The following is a 7,183-nucleotide window of genomic DNA, read 5'->3' on the forward strand; positions in this document are numbered from 1 at the left end:
AGCTGCCCTTCTCATCCCTAACTCAGTGTCACCTCTGAAACTTCAAAGTTTTCTTCCCCTTGAATTGATGCTCTTTGTCTCCTGAGGTGAACTCCTAATTGCTGAGCCCATTGCCCACTTATTCCATTTATCCATTCAGTGATTTGATTAATATTTAGTGAACACCCACAATATACAGATACTCTGAAGACAAATGATAAGCCAACTTACAGTTCCCATCTCCTTGGGGTTCACAGTCTTGCAAGAGAGACATGTGTCATCAGAGATGCTTGTAAATAAATGAAGAATGTCAACTATGATAAAAGGTTTTCAGAAAAAGTTGTGGCAGAGGCAGCACCTCCCAAAATAGTCTGGATGCTCCCCCATATTTCCCAGCCCCGTTCCCCTGTACACTTTGGATTGGGGACATGTGATTAATTCTGGTCAAGGACCTTGAGTGGATGTGATGTGTGTCACCTCCAGGGAAAGACTTTAAGAACTGGTGTGTCTCTTTCAATTCTCTGTTCTGCTTTGATGACCCCCAGATACTGTGTTCTAGATGGTGTAGCTACAACATGAAGGAGCTCTACCCAGTTCACACCAAACTTTACTTCCCAGGGAAATAAACCTCTGTTGTGCTTGCTCACTGACACCTCAGGTTGGACTTGGCCTCTGGTGGTAATTACCTTAACTAACACAGAATCCCATGTCCCTGTGAAGGAAAACAGGGAAAGAACAGACCAGGCAAAAGGCCAGGAAAGATCTCCCTAGGGAAGTGATATTTAAGCCAGAGTCTAAAAGAAGAATGGGCGTTAACTTGGAAAACCGTATGGGGAGGAGCATTCCATGTAGACTGACAACTTGTGCAAAGGCCCTGTGGTTAGAGGATGCAAGACACATTTGATAGGATGGCCAAAGGGCAGAGGAACAGGAGGAGCTCAGCATGGGCTCATCCACCTACCACCCGGCTGACCTGAGACAAAGGCTGACATCCAGGCCACATCTGGGATACCACTGCTGCCCAAGTACCCTGGACTGCCATGGGCTGTCACCAGGCTAGAAATGGGGTCAGCTTTGCCCTCCCACCTCCCTCAGACCCTCACAGCCAGTTAGTAGCCACCCTGGGTAGTGTCTCACCCATGGTTTGCCCCTCTGTGTTGCCCTGCCTATTCTGCTCATGGGAAAGAGTGGGGGCAGGAGTCCTGGTATGCCCTTACCCAGCATGGCAGAGGGATGGACCCAGAATATTGTGAGCAGAGCCTGAGGGTGGACAAGAGGACCAGCCTCAAATGAGAGGTCCATGGTGAGCACCACAGGGCTTGGGGGTCAGGGGCACTGAGGCCTGTGGAGGACCAGTGCAACCTGAGCCCCCTCTGGTGACATGCCACAGGGCTTTCCTCTTGTGAATAGAGCAGTGTATGGACCATGGCAGCTTGGGTTGCTTAATTCATGTTTCTGGCATGCCTGATGGCTTAAAAGGGGTATGGGAATCTGGGCAGCCACTGCTTCCATCCAAACTGTTGCTGTGGTCCTCTCGTGCCTCTTTTTTGTCTGACCAAGGCTATCGCTTCCATCTTCCTGTGTGCAGCTCTACCTGTCACACAGATGCTCAAAACCTTGCTAAGAGCCCCCCTCTGACCACCTTCTCGTTACTTCCCTCCCAATCCTGCTCTCAGCTGAACCTAACAGCTATGTCATCCCTCACTCTCTTGAGTCCCAGCACTCTGCAGGAGGTCAAGATGGCATTCCCTACACAGAGGACCTGTTGTGGCAGGTCTTACCTTTCTTTGCCTAGCTCATACCTAATCCCACTTTTTCCTTGAATTTAGTTCCACGAAGCAGTGTGCCAAGCCTCAGGGTTTAAATCTGTCAAGGCAGTCTCATGTTCAGTTCTCTCAGTTTTCTTTCAGCCAGGGAAGGCCATGTAACTCAGTTCTCTTAAAGATACCCAGGTGGGAATCTGCCAGGATGAGGGAGTATTTCCTGGAAAACCTTTTGCTTTCCCGGGACATATATGACTGGTACCACCTTTCCTTCACTGAGGATGTGATGGCTGGAGCAGGGGCAGCCATCTTTGAACACTGAGGAACCGGATGACAGAGGCCACCCTGTCATCAAAAGGTGAGTGAACTCTTACCAACATCTGTCTACCTCTGGACTTCTTATTATATATACCCATTACTCATGTAAGCCACTGTAGTCATTTTCTGTTGCTTGCAGCTGAATGTCACTTCTACACATAACCAGAAGCCTAGCCTCAGATTTCTTTGATCCCCTCACTTCCAGTGACTCTTGTCTCTGCTTCATTTTAGCACCGTACCACATCCCAATCCTGGACCTTGTTATCACCTAGAACTATTCCATGCCTGCAATATCTGTTATAAACTGTTTCCAAGCCAAACTCTGATCCTTCCTTATTCCTGGGGTGACAGTAAGAGTGCTTATTTATTTGGAATGGGAAAGTTATTCTGGACCCCCTTTGGAAAGGGTCAGGATCCACAGTTGAGCTCTTGCTAATACCTTTTCCCAGTGTTCACCCCGAATTGAGCGCTGCTCCAGCTCCTGTTTCACACACACCTGCCCACCCTCCCGTCTCTGAGGACTGGGCATCCTTCCTCATAATCCAGTCCAGTCCCTCCGCATATGTACTCGATTCTGTTCCCCTTGGCACCTCCAGGATGTGCTCCTTCTACTTCTGTCTCCCTCTGACGTCTTCAGTCTCTCCCCCCTTATCCTCTACCGGGAAACATACTCAAGCTTCCCCAACCCCCAAATATCTTCCCTTGGCCCTATATGTCCTTCTCCTTTCCTTTTGCTCTGAGCTTCATAAAAGAGCCACCTTCTCCGAGTCATTCTGTCCCTCAACACTCAATTGCTCCCCACCCCATGGCACTCTGGTTCTGTTCCTGCCACTTCAGGTAACTATTCACAAAAGTCTCCAGCGAGTTCTAGATTATCAAGCCCACTGGATGCGTTTCGGTCCTTGTCCTTCTGGCCTGCTTTGTTGATTTGGCATGCTGACCACACTCTTATTCTTGAGACCTCCCGCTTCCTTGGCTTCCCAGACAGCTTTCTCCTGGTGTTCCTTCTATTCATCAGCTGGTTCTTCCGAGACTCCTCGATAGAGGCTTAGTGCCTTGAGGCCTGGGTCTTGCTCCTTGGGGTTCTGTGCTCAGCATGGTGCTCTTTTCCTCACCCCCTGCCTTGTTGCTCATCCACCTTGGAGTTTCTATCGCCTCTTTGCTGCCAACACTGATACTGCTTCTAAAAAGTTACTCTGTTGCCTGTGGAGTGCCTCTAGCTGCCCCTTGAGCATCGCCATGTGGTGGATCACCAACCCGAGTTCCTCTGGATGGCGTGTGTGCCCTCGGGTCTCTGTGCCCGCTCTTTCCTCAGGCTCATCCCCTGCCTCGTCATTCCAGACTCGCTGGCCTTCCCAGCCCACACCACAACGCCTCATCCCTCCGAGTTCTGGGATGTGCAGCCTGAGACTCCGTTCTGCTCCTTTTCCTCTAGGCCTCGTTCTTACTCATCCTGAGTGCCCACCTTGGGCCCCTCCGATCTCTGCTAGTCAGCTTTACCTGTCTGGAGTCCTCAGGCAGAGGGATATGCCCCCCTTCTGGGCATGCCTCTACCACTGTATGTTCCGCAGCACATTATCTCAGACAGTCAGACCCAGTTCTGCCTTCCCTCTTTTCTCCACCTCTCCGTGCCTCTGTCTCTCTTGCAGCCCCCACCCTCTACTCCACACTCCCCTTGGCAGCTGGGGGAGCCTTGCAGATGGTACTGACACCAGCTCTGTCACCTTCCTGTAGCAGTGCCCATGAGCCAGCTTCCAAGTAGCAACGGCATCTCTGGGACTGAGGACTCACTTCCGCATCCCCAGGAGAAAGTGACCCATGGGCAAATAGGGAATGGGGGTAGGAGTGGGATCTTCTGGAACACGGGCTGCCTGTCTGAGCTGTGACGGGGAGAAAATTACACCCCTCTCTAGTATAATGGATTAAAAATAACTCATGTGAAGAATCTTCTAGAAAGCAGCACTAAAGTGGCCCCTCATGTCCAGAGCCAGCCTCTCCAGTTATGGTTACTATGAGGCTGTCTGAGTAGGGCTGTCTTCTCATGCATCTGGCTGTTAATGCTGCATTGTGATTCATATGTTTGTTGAAAATCAGAATTTTCTGCCCATTGATTTTTGCCTGAAGTCCTCTTCTTGAAGGAAATCATATTGACTTGATCCCCAGAACTGGGTGCAAGAAGGGTTTGCGTGGGTGGTCCTGGGATTGTGCGGAAGCTGTACCTGGCTTTGTGGGTCCGCACTCCTAGAAGGCTGGTTGGGTGATGTGGGGAGGGAGAAGCAAGGGTCCAGACATGCAAGGGGTCTCTGGGCTCTCAAGGGGCAGGTGGCCATTGTGCAGCAGCCCTGGTGGACAAGACCACTAAGTAGGGTGCCCTGCTACACCTGGGGGCCCAGGAGAAACACAACCAAATGCCTGTCCTCTAGGAGCACGCAGTGAGAGGCACATGAATGATCTCACCATGCCTCACCCCCTTTGCTGCTTTGTTGATCTTCATAGAACTTTGAATCTGACATGCCATACAGCTTACTTATTTATTTAGGTTTTTTATTTGCCTTCCTCCTACACACTCTGGATGCCACAATCTAGAGTGTAGATTCCATAACAGCAGGGATTTTTTTATTTTTTTAATTGTGTTCACTGCCGTATCCCTGGGATCTAGGCCAGGTGTGTAGTAGGACTTAAGTACTTGTTGAAGGAAGGAATGAATGACTAGGAGCAAGGTTTATGCAGGGTGCTAGAGAAATTTAGTCCATACTAGGGATTCAGAGGTGGCTTTCTGAAGTCAGGGTGCATAAGCTGTGTCTCTAAGCATCAGCCAGGTAGATCCAGGTAGGCAGATGAGAGAGGGCATCACAAGCAAAAGGCTCAGAGGAAGGAACAGCCTGGTTGATGCTTGGACTGGCTGCCCTCAGAGCAGAAAGCCTCCCGGGTGTGGGCGCAGTTGTACCCGCCACTCTCAAGGGGCAGGCTCTCCTGCCCCTTGGGGCAGGCATCCAAGCAGGTAGACACTGACTGGGTGGAAATAGAGCTAATGCTACAGGTGTTCCTCTTTGGGGAGGGGAGGGTTGGGGCACACACAGGCACTCGCTCCTGTGTTGGGACTCAGTGTCAGACCAGGAGAGGGCCAAGGCATGTGCTGAACTCTCCTAGTGACTGGACAGCCAAGCTCCTCTGCAGTGGATCACACGGGACCACAGAGCCCAGGGCACTTTGGGACTGGGTCTGTAAGAGGAGAGAGGCTTAGGACCTTGGTCAGCACAGGGACAGAGGGGCCAGGACATGGTGGCAAGCACCTCTGATAGCACAGGGTTGCAGTTGTCAGGGGCACAGTAAATAGGTGGTGGCTTCAAGCCAGCTCCTTGTTTTGGCTGCCATTGTGGCTGCTCCTGCCACATGGAGTTGCTGCCGGGAAAGGGTCCCATGCAGAAGAAGGCTTCCTTGTTCTGCTTGGGGTGATGCCCTTGCTCTACTTTTAGCCCAGATGGCAGTGGAGCCCCACCCTTGGCTTGCCGAGGTATGAATGTTCCATTTACAATCTCCTGCTCAGCTGTGGTCTCTGAAGGCAACTCTGGGGAAGCAGGGTCAGTCCACAGGCTGAGCTCCACGTTCTAGCCTATGTGTTGAACCTGGGCCCCAAGTGCTGTCACCACCTGTCCCCATGGTGAGTTTCCCTCTGAGGCCCTTCCTGCCACCAGTCCTCATCTGGGACAGTCTCAGTTCATCAGTGATGCTGAAGGTCAGAGGCCCTAGGGCCAGGGTCTGGATTGCTTTTGTTCTGGGAAGCTCCTTGGCCCCTAGGCAAATGTGCCACCTGTCCCCAGGCCAGCTCTACAGAGCAGGGGGACAGGCGGTGACATTGGACACTGGCTGCTGCATCCATGGAGACCATCCTGTGGCCCTGCAATGCTCCTTGCGCCACTGACTCTCCTCACCCAGCATCCACAGGGCAGAAGGCCCTTCTGAGGTCAGCCTGGGACTCGTACTTGGTCCCACTAGCAGTCTTACACCCTAACCCCCCTGCTATGATGGCCCCTCTGGTAAACTCCCTGTCTGCTGCTCCTTCGAAGTCCAGCCCTGACCCCAAGATCCAGCATGGCTTGGCAGAGCTCAAATGTAGAGTGGGCCTTGCCTAACCCCTCAGGTGGGCACAGATGTGGCTGCATCCCAGGCAGGCATGGACAGCCTTTCCCCAGAGGCCTAAGTAAGGAGTAGGGGTGGGACAGGGTTTTGTGGGGAAGGGCTCCCCTCTATCCTCCTCTTTGCCTTTGTTTATATTTCCCTTCGCCTCCCATGGGTTGGGATAGACACTGGATTTCTTTGAACTGGCCCTCGCCTCTCTCTGTAGGCTGCTCACTGTTTCCTGGGCTGGACAGGGCCAACTTTTCTCTTGCTTCCACACAGGATGGGGAGAGCACATTTTGTTAAAAGCTAACTTAGGAGGTAGGTGGGGTAGAGGGGAGATAAAGTAATTCAGAATATCTTTTTCAAGGCAATAACCTAACTTGCAAGACTTTTCTCTTTAAGTTGAAGAGCACCTAGATTTTTTTTCTTCATTTAACTTCTGTAACAAACCCTAAAATTTCCCCAGGCTAAAGTGAAAGTTCAAGGTCTCATTAATATTTTTCAAGCAAATCATATACCTTCCTACTCATCCATTCTTCATGCGCAAATACAAAGTTCTTGCTCAAGAAATCCACAAAAGGTTCAGTTTGGCTGTGTGAGGAAAAGAACTGAGCTCTCCTCTTTGTTTCCTTCTTCATATTTTCTAGACAATGAATGAGTCAAACAATGAAGGAATCTGTTGGGGGCAGCCAGCCCTTTATTCTCTTGTCTCAAGTTCCACTATCTCCAATCCATTTCTGGCCCCCCTTGTAACCCACACAGCTGTCCTCCGTATTAGAGAAGAATGTGGGATATCTACCTCTGGTCACCTGCTGTGGAAAATCCGTTCCCCTGGGAGACAGTGCCAGGATCTCAGGACACAACCTGAACAGCGGCAAGCACATGCACGGCAGTTGTCAGGAGACACAAATGGGTGGGTTGGGACATTCCGCTGCACCCTGCCATCTGGACATTTGCTTAGGGGCATGGCAAAGGAGAAATAAACCACATTTGTTCATACC

The sequence above is a fragment of the Manis javanica genome, chromosome 12 (genome assembly GCF_040802235.1).
Source record: "Manis javanica isolate MJ-LG chromosome 12, MJ_LKY, whole genome shotgun sequence".
In the NCBI taxonomy this organism is placed as follows: Eukaryota; Metazoa; Chordata; class Mammalia; order Pholidota; family Manidae; genus Manis; species Manis javanica.